We start from the raw sequence: 9,791 nt of genomic DNA, 5'->3' as shown, positions 1-9,791 counted from the left end.
GTGATCCACCTTCTTCATCTAATTGGTGCACTTTCTGATAGACATATTCAGCAGCAAACAGCAATTCACTTGCTCCTTTAGTTTAACTCTCTCAGAATGACTAACACAATAGTCCCAACTATTTTGCTTTTTAGATTTTAAAGCTTTTAACCATCAGTTCAGTTCTTGAACTCCAGCATTTAATACACAGATTAAATTCCCAAGCTTAATTTATGGCTGGAAGACTTACAAGGACTTCACAGCAGCGGCTTGACGTCTGTCCAATCCTTACAGCAACAGCAGATAGAATTCCAGCAATTTATCACTGACCACACTTTGGGGTGAGCTTCTTGAACTTTAACCATTAATTATAATCCAAACCAAAATAAATTGGATGCCAGACGGGCTTCTGTCCATGGATTTCCAAAGAAGGAGTTCAGCTTGTTGTATCCCAACCCCCACCGCTCAACTTAAATCAAAGCTGTACCTTCCAGAGCAGCATTTGAGATAAGGAGCAGGCTTCGGGGGATGCAGTGGGCAATCTCCATCCAGTCCCTTTAATCCAGGGTGGTGGTGGTGGTGGTGGTGTTATGAAGACTCAACCCCCCAAAAAAATAACTCCTCCTCGGTCTCCCCTGTCGGGAAGCATACAGCCTCATCAGCACTCCAACCGGAAGTCCGGGGGATGTGCAGAACGTTTCAATGCTGAAATGTTTTTACTCGAAACGGGTCATTTCAAGCTCAAAACAAAAACGCCTCAAACAAAAGGGCCTGTTTCAAGCTCAGAACAAAACAGCCTCATTTCAATTTTTTTTAAATGAACATTTTGAGCGCCATTTTGGAGGCCTGTTTCCTCCTTGCTGATTGGTTTTCTAGCACTGGATTCCGATTGGATTCTTATCTCCTTCTTAGTTGGCTTGTTATAACACAAATCAATTGTTGTTATGGACAACAGTGCCCCCATTGGCTGGGAGGAAGGGGTGGGGAACAAGGGAATTTCAAAATGTATTCAAAGGGACTGGGAGGCAGACAGAGCCCTTATAGTGTGCCTCTCTTGAAGAGGATACCTCAGAAGAAGAGGAGGAAGGAAGGTTTGATTTTGTGGTTTTCTTTTCTCAGTTCTGAGTATAATATGCTGTGCTATTGCTGCTATAACTATCTGGTGGTTTTGCTGGATCTCAGATTGACAAAAGGCAGAACGTGGATGCCTGCCTTCCTTGAGTTGTGGTTTGTGAGAATAGTGAGAATAGGTTTGTGAGAACTGTGGCAGGTGTGTGTGTGTGTGTGTGTGTGTGTGTGTGTGTGAGAGAGAGAGAGAGAGAGAGAGAGAGAGAGAGAGAGAGCACGTGCAATATTTCTTGGTGATGGCTGTTATGAGCACGATGTCTGGCCTTGAGACTAACTAGTGCTTCACTCACTGCATTACAATCTGCATTACAAGGTGTACTCCAACAAAATGTGGCTGAAGTTGCTCTAGTTGAGCTTATGGTTATGCCTGGTGGTAAGTAAGGTTGCTGCTGTGGCAGCTCTTTCAATGCTAGGAATGTGAGAAGTCATATTTGTGTGTGAGAGAGCAACTTGTACCAATGATGATACTGCAGCACAGGCACTGTGGCTGACAGTGGATTCTGGGTCAGTTATTCTCTTTTGGCTATTTTTGAACTGTGTTTGAAATGTGTGTTCTGTGTTGGAAGGGACAGATTCCCTTTCACTGTGTGCTTCTCCAGTGTTTTTTCAAGGCAGGGTTACAAAATGCATTGCTAATTGCAATGCAAAATGTGTGTGAACTCTGTGAGTGAAGCTTGTTATGGCCATAAGGAACAATTGGGAAACTTGAAACACCCCATTGTCCCCCATGGGTAGCTCCTAGGGACATGAATGTGGGTTGAGTGGTAGGACATGCTACTTACCACCCAACCCACAAAAGAAATAGGCAAGTGGGTGATTTTAAACAAAATTTTCACCTTTCCCCAGGCCCTCATAGGATCCTATGGGTGTTTGGGGGAAAGCTTAAAAAATTGTTAGAAATTGACTGCCTGCCCATTTCTTTTAGTGGCTTGGGTGATAGGTAGCACCCATGATGCCCTACCACCCAACCCACTTTGGTGTCCCTAGGATCTACCCATGGGGAACAATGGGATGTTTTGAGTTTCCCCATTGTTCCCTATGGCCAAAACCGCCAGTTTGACCACAGTTTTGACGAAACATTTTGGCTGTTTTGGGTTTCATTTTGAGATCAAAACAAAATGTATAATCCATTTGATGCACATCCCTAGTTATACATGTTTCTAACATGATTAATTGTTTGATTTTGTAATCCATATTGTGATTTCAGTTGTGTATGGTTTGGCTCATTACCTTGAAATATCTCTGCTTGGGTTTTGTGATCTCTGCCATGGATTCACTTGATTTCGCTTAAATAATAATAGTGGATTGTACTCCAATATTGTTGAAGGCCACTCTCCCTTGCAGCAATATGGGGATTACAAAATGGGCTACATTGTATGTATAATACATTTCTTGAACCTTTGGACAAACTGTGAAGATAAAAACAAAACAGGGATAATATGGAAATAGCATGAAATGGCCCACCTTGCAGAGCTGATGTGAAGTCATCAGCCATAAATGCCTTAAAACATAGCACAGAGTACTATATATGTTATAGAACTCTGATGAAGTTAAATTTTGCAGCTCCCCTTCTCCCCCCCCCACCCAAGATGACACATATAATTCAGTGAATTTGCTTTTTAAAACAAGGAATTCTGAAGATCAAAACCTTTGATTTAAGAGAGGAATTCACATGCTTATTCATTCACTCATGCACCCAAAGCATGGCAGTTTAACTTATGCACCATAAGTGCAGTAAAATGTTCTATGGTCTTGTATTTTGTTCCTTCTTACATTAGAACACAAGAATAGCCCTGCTGGATCAGGCCCAGGGCATATCTAGTCCAGCATCCTGTTTCACACAGTGGCCCACCAGATTCCTCTGGGGAGCCTTCAGGCAAGAGGTGAGGGAATGCCCCCTCTCCTGCCATTGTTCCCCTGCAACTGGTATTGAAACATAGTGCCTCTGAGACTGGAGGTGGCCCACAGCCACCAGACTAGTAGCCAGTGATAGACTTGTCCTCCCTCAATTTGTCTAAACCTCTTTTTAAAGTCATCCAAGGTGGTGGCCATCACCACATCCCATCGCAAGGAATTCCATAGAATAAGTATGCGCTGTGTGAAAAAGTACTTCCTCTTGACATAGTCTAGTCCCTGGCCATAGGACCTGTAGGAATTACAGAGTGGACAAGATTTCTCACTGGATCCTGTAAGGACATGCCTAAATGAAAGGGGGGAATTGGGTAGACATCTGGCAATTGGTGCAAAGGTTTGCTACGATGCCATATTGGTTTTGACCAACACGTATTGACCATATTGCAGTTTTAATTTTTTTTCCCCATTAAGGTGATACCATATATATATATGTGTGTGTGTGTGTGTGTGTGTGTGTGTGTGTGTGTGTGTGTGTGTAGGTATATAGGTATTTTAGGTTTTTTTCTCAGTTTTACAGAAGAAAATCGTGTTACTCAGCCAAAGATTCAGATAACAGAATGAAACTAATTCCTATTGATAGAAGATTTTATGAGGAATTCAATGAATGCATTATATTTGGTATTGCTTTAATGGGAAGAATTAAAAAAATTAAAACTGCCATGTGGTTCAATACACGTGGCCGCACCATAGATTTGTATAAGGGCATCATAATATTCACATTTTTATTTTCAATCCCCTTCCTAATTATCCTTAGCATGGAATTGGCCCTGCAGCTGCCATGCACTGAGTAGACACTTTCAATGAACGACCTACCACGACCCCAAGATCTCTCTTCTAGTCTGTCACCAATAGCTCAGACCCGATCAATGTATATGTGAAGTTGGGTTTTTTTTTTTGCCCCAATATGCATCACTTTACACTTGCTTACATTGAACCTTATTTACCATTTTGTCGCCAGTGTTCCCTCTAAGGCATGCGCACATGCGTGCGCTCACAAGTTTTTTGATGTCTACTCAGTTAATTTTAGATCCCGCTCAGGCTGAATCAGGAAGGCCCCATTCTGAATGCGTGTCTCGCACAAACTGTCATGATACTGCCACTTAAAACAAAATTAATTCCACACATCCGCATGCCTATTGACACTCTCAAATAACTCCAAAGGGTTAGTGAGGCAAGACTTGCCCTTGCAGAAGCCATGCTGGTTCTCCTTCAGCAACGTTTTTTCTTCCATATGTTTTACAATTTTGTCTTCAGTATGCTTCCCATCAATTTACCCAGCACTGAAGTTAAGCTGACCAGCCTGTAATTTCCCAGATCCCCCCTGGATTCCTTTTTGAAAATTGGAGTTACATTGGCCACTTTCCAATCCTCTGGGAGAGAGCCTGATTGTAGGGACAAGTTACATATTTTTGCTAGGAGATCAGAAATTTCACCTTTAAGTTCCTTCAGAATTCTTGGGTGGATGCTATCTGATCTGACCCTGGAGATTTGTTAACTTTTAGTTTTTCAGGAGAGTTTAGAACATCTTCCCTTTTCACCTCAAATTGGCCCTGTTCTTCAGTCTCTAATCCTGAGAAGCTCAATTCCAGAGAGGGTATATGGTCAGTATCCTCCTCCATGAAGACAGAAGCAAAGAACTAATTCAGTTTCTATGCAATTTCCTTGTTCTCCTTAATAATCCTTTTCATGCCTTCATTATCTAAGGAGCCAACCGCCTCCCTGGAGGGTTTTCTACTTCTTATATATTTAAATAAGTTTTTGTTATTCCCCTTGACACTTCTAGCTATATGCTCCTCAAACTCTTTTTGCATCTCTTATTGTCTCCTTGCATTTCTTTTGCCAGAGTTTGTTTCTTCCTGTTCTCGTCATTTAGGCAGAACTTCCATTTTCTGAAGGAAGTCTTCTTCCCCTTCATAGCTTCCTTAACTCTACTTGTTTGCCATGCTGGCATCGTCCTGAATTTGGTGGCACCTTTCCTCCTTGGTATACATTCCAACTGTGCTTCTAGTATTGTGGTTTTAAATAAGTCTCATCCTTTCTGAAGTGATTTGACCCTCGTAACTTTCCTTTTCAACTTCCTTTTTATCAGTCCCCTCATTTTTGAGAAGTTTCCCCTTCTGAAGTCCAGCGCATCTGTGATGGACTTACTTAGCAATTGTCTACTCGGCATATATGCTGAATTGGATCACACTATGGTCACTGCTTCCGAATGGTTCTGCAATTCTGATATCTTGCACGAGGTCCTGGACACCACTCAGGACTAAGTCCAAGGTCACCATCTCTCTGGTCAGCTCCGCAACTAACTGTTCTAAGGCACAGTCATTTAGCATGTCTAGAAACCTGGCCTCTCTTTTGTTGCCTGAATGTTAATTTACCCAGTCTGTGTGGGTAGTTGAATTCACCCATTATTACTGCCTGTCTCTCTTATTTGTTTCTGACTTCAACTCCAGGTCACTCTCAACATTTTGGTCCAGAGGGCAATAGCACGTCCCTGATAACACATTTCCTTTCAGTCCACGTAGGTTTTATAGCTTGTTGGAATCTATCCCTTCTTTAATATACAGTGCTACTCCTCCCCCATTCATCCCTTCCCTGTCCCTTCTGTAGCGTTTATATCCAGGAATAACAGTGTCCCTAACCATTCCACCAGGTTTCCGTTACACCCACTATATCTATGTTTTCATTAGTAACCAAGCACTCCAGTTCACCCATTTTCGCTTGGATGCTTCTGGCATTGGTATGTAGACACCTATATGCCAAGTCCCTCACCTGGTGGTGTTGTGTGCTGTCTCCCTTACCATAATTTGACCTTTTTGGCTAGCTGTCATGTGTTTCCTTCTGTTCAACTCCTGGCTCTACTTTATCTCCTTCTGGTTTATCCGAAACGTGTGCACCCTCACACTTTAGGGGATTTTGCTGGGCAAACCAGATATCACCCAGTTGCTGTCAGCAACCCCCCAGGCATCATTTTGAAAGCTGCTCTGCAGCCTTTAAATTGTTAAGTGCCAGCAGTCTGGTTCCATCTTGGTTCAAGTGGAGCCCATCCCTTTTGTACGGGCTTCACTTGCTCTAAAATGTATCCCAGTGACTAACAAATCTAAACCCCTTCTCCTGGCACCACCATCTCATCCATGCACTGAGACCCCCTCAGTTCTGCCTGTCCCACTGACCCTGCACGTGGAACAGGTAGCATCTCAGAGAAGGTAACCCTGGGGATCCTGGACTTCAATATGCTACCTATCAGCCTAAATTTGGCTTCTAGGACCTCCCAACTGCATTTCTCAACATTGTTCGTGCCAACATGCACCATGACAGTGGACTCTTCCCCAGCACTGCCTGCCTATCAGTGTCTGCAACCTTCACACCATGCAGGCAAGTCACCATGCAGTCCACACGCGGGTCACAGATCCATCTCTCTATGCCCCTAATGATCGAATCATCCACTACTAGGAGGCCCCACCCCCTGGAGGAGTATCCTCTGTGTGAGAGGATATGGGTGCATCACCCAAGGAAGGGCTCCCCACTAAGGGAGTATTTCCCTTTTCCTCTGATTGATGTCTTCCTTCCCGGAAACCTTCCTTCTGCATAACAGCAGAAGCGCTGTCAACCTGGGAATGGGATGCCTCTGTCACATCCCCAAGGGTCTCATCTAAACACCTCTCTGAGGTTCTCCAGGGCAACCTTGGCTTTGAGGAAACAAATTTGTTCCCTGAGAGCCGGGAACTCTTTTCACCAAGCGCACACCCAGGACTTCTGCCCCTCAGGCAGACAGTCATACATGCATGTATCCACAACTGATATACCCATGTTTTTCATAAGTTTTTCAGCCCCAATCCTCTTCCTTTGCAGATAGGGGGCATTACTGAAGCTGAGGCCAGTGGTGTGTCAACTTTAACTTACAATTTCCATACTGTTTGGTGGGAAGTAGCTTGGGCCACAGTATCCCAAGACCACTTATGACATTTACTTGTTTAAGGTTCACTCATCAGAACTGTGTGTTAAACGGCATGCAAATTTCACATACAAAGGATCACATGTGTAAGTGTGAGTGGGTAAAATTCCTGAAGCCTGCTGGGAAGAACTGAAGCCTTTCCTATGAAATAGACACACATGCATTGGACACACATGCACTATTTTGAAATAGACACACATGCATGAGTCACAGGTTTGAGACACAGGCATGTCATGAGAAGATGCTCTTAAACTAACATTAAAGATTGTTATTGCACATTAATTACACATACAAAGTTATATCTCATATGTACTGAGCCAGAAATGCCATATGGACTGCAGATAAGGGGGAAAGTATATATTTTATTATACATCTCCATAAGCTCATTTCTGACCCAAGTCTGAAGGTTGCTTCCGTTTCTGGATTTTAGCAGAAAAGTCAATTGAAGTGATTTGATAACTACCCTCAAAAGAGGGTGATTAAGCAGGCCCTAGGTTGCTCCAGCCCTGTATTGCCAGCAATAATCCTGCACCACCCAAAGTGGTTATTAACTTATTTAAAAGAAAAGAACTGACTGCTGCAGTTCTTACCAGATAAATGACTCCCTTTCCAAATTAATTCCAAATCTTATATTGGTCAGAAGAAGTCTTTCCCTCATTTTCTCAGTGAGAAAGATGGATGGAGATATAGATAGCTCCATCCATGTTTCTCCCTGAATAAATTATGAAAAGACTTTTTCTGAACACAAGGCACACGGAACTGGTTAATGACTGTGAAGAGTTGTTTGCTCTCTGGAATCAGCGAACACACCCAAGCCATGGGATTAGTCCTCAGCCATCCTGAAATAGTAAGGTGTGTCAGCATAAGCAGCTTGCTGTCGTTTGTCAAGTAAACTGCTTACATAACAGTAGGAATTACTGAAACAAGAGGCAGACTGAACACAAGGAGCCAGAAAATAAAAGAAAGAGGGTCACATGGATATGGAAGCTCGTCAAAAGATCTGAAAGCCACATTAATTCAATGTTATGTTCCCTGTGGCCAATTTAATTAGCATGGCAGCATCAAATGTGTCACTCAAGATCTTTAAAAGCATGCAGGTTTCATGTTTCATTACTGTAACAGGTTTATTTTTTCTGCATTCTTAAACTTGTTTTCTTTCTGTTGTTTTGTTAAGATACCTCTGAATGTGAAGTATAATTCTGCAAGACATTTAAGGTAAGTCCTAAAGAGAATCATTTTGGCTCTCAAGGCTTGAGGGCCACAAGTGCAATGGTGCTGTTGAATTACACATACAAACTAAAGTAGCAATTTGGAACCATAAACATTTCTGTAGCAGCAGGATATTTTTAGTGCGATACTGACACTCAGCTGGTTAGCATGATGGAAACTATGTCAGGTAACAGTTAAATCCCAGATTTGTGTGATGAGCATGTTACCTGTTTCCAGTCATGTATATTTGGCAATACTGGGTTGGCATCACACCAGCCCAGCTGATAGCCAGAGCTAAGATTCACAATCCCAGATAAATGTAAGGTTGACATGGTATCCTGACAGGCTGAAACATTCTGGGTTCATATTACCATAAAACTAGTCTGGGATTTAACTGTTAACAGACAGTGGGGCTATTCACATGGCCATGTGGGCGGGCAGGAGGAAGGCTGGGTCAAGTCACCTTCCCCATCCAGATAAATGACTGAAAGTTGCTGGGAGCGTGGACTGCTCTCCCAGATTATCCACGCAGCGCCACGCAGCACAGAGCTCCAGAGGCCAGGACCATGCATGTCCCACAATGTACCATGCAATGTGCACAATGCATTGGGGGATTCCCCCAGGAGATGGACGCTCTAGGTGCCCATCTCAGTGTCCACTCTGGCTGGATGCAGCCTGAGTGAACATGTTCCCAGAGCCAGGGTTAAAGACTGGGTTTTAAAAGCTGGGCTAGGTGGCACAGCCCCACCAGGATCAGGCCTGATCCTGGTGGTTCTCACACACAGCCTAACCCAGGCTAGGTTTCCCTGGGTTAGGTGACGCGTGAGAACAGGTTCATTGTTTTCATTGTGCTAATTGGCCTAATGTGTTGTCTGTTTAGCCTTGACTAGTAGGGTTTAGCCTTGACTAGTAGATTTACTCTCCCCATAGAAATTGACAACTAGCAACATTATTTAATAGGGTTATTTATATATAGTTCCCTGGCAAAGCTCTAAAAACAGGCCTGCAGCACAATTTATCCTTGGTTGCTTAAACTCTTAGTGCAAGTGAGGTACTGCTTTTCCAAGATTAGTTGGAAGTGGAATTAAATAAGAGGGTTCCACAAAGCTCTTAATATAATCTTGTGTTAAGCAGCAATGCTCTTCCCAGTGCACCAAAATCTTTCTGTAATGCTTACTTCCTTGTTCCATACAGCAAAGTTCCCCAGCAATGTTAATTAAAAGTTCCCTCCTTACTTGTTCTGTCCAGTTCTCTCCTGTTCAGCACAGCTGAATATCTCCTTAATTTGTCAGTTTCTGTTACCTGTGAAGTTGGCGGGGTTAAATTACTGGTTTCCTTCAGTTACCTTTCTCTATTCTATCTTTTGCTATAGAAGGCAAAAAATAGCAACAAACCAGTAATTTAATATACCATCTGCTGAAGGGAACAGAAACTAATCAATTAAGGAGCAATTCATCATTCTCTGGAGCACCTTCCTTATGAGGCTAGGCTACAGCATCTGGGACTCTTTACTTTACTTTCTCCCTCTCCCACAACACTAGAACCAGGGGTCACCCCATGAAACTGAAGGTCGGGAAATTGAGGACCGACAAGTGGAAGAACTTTTTCA

The sequence above is a fragment of the Hemicordylus capensis genome, chromosome 4 (genome assembly GCF_027244095.1).
Source record: "Hemicordylus capensis ecotype Gifberg chromosome 4, rHemCap1.1.pri, whole genome shotgun sequence".
Taxonomy (NCBI): domain Eukaryota; kingdom Metazoa; phylum Chordata; class Lepidosauria; order Squamata; family Cordylidae; genus Hemicordylus; species Hemicordylus capensis.
This window is presented reverse-complemented; position numbering follows the sequence as displayed.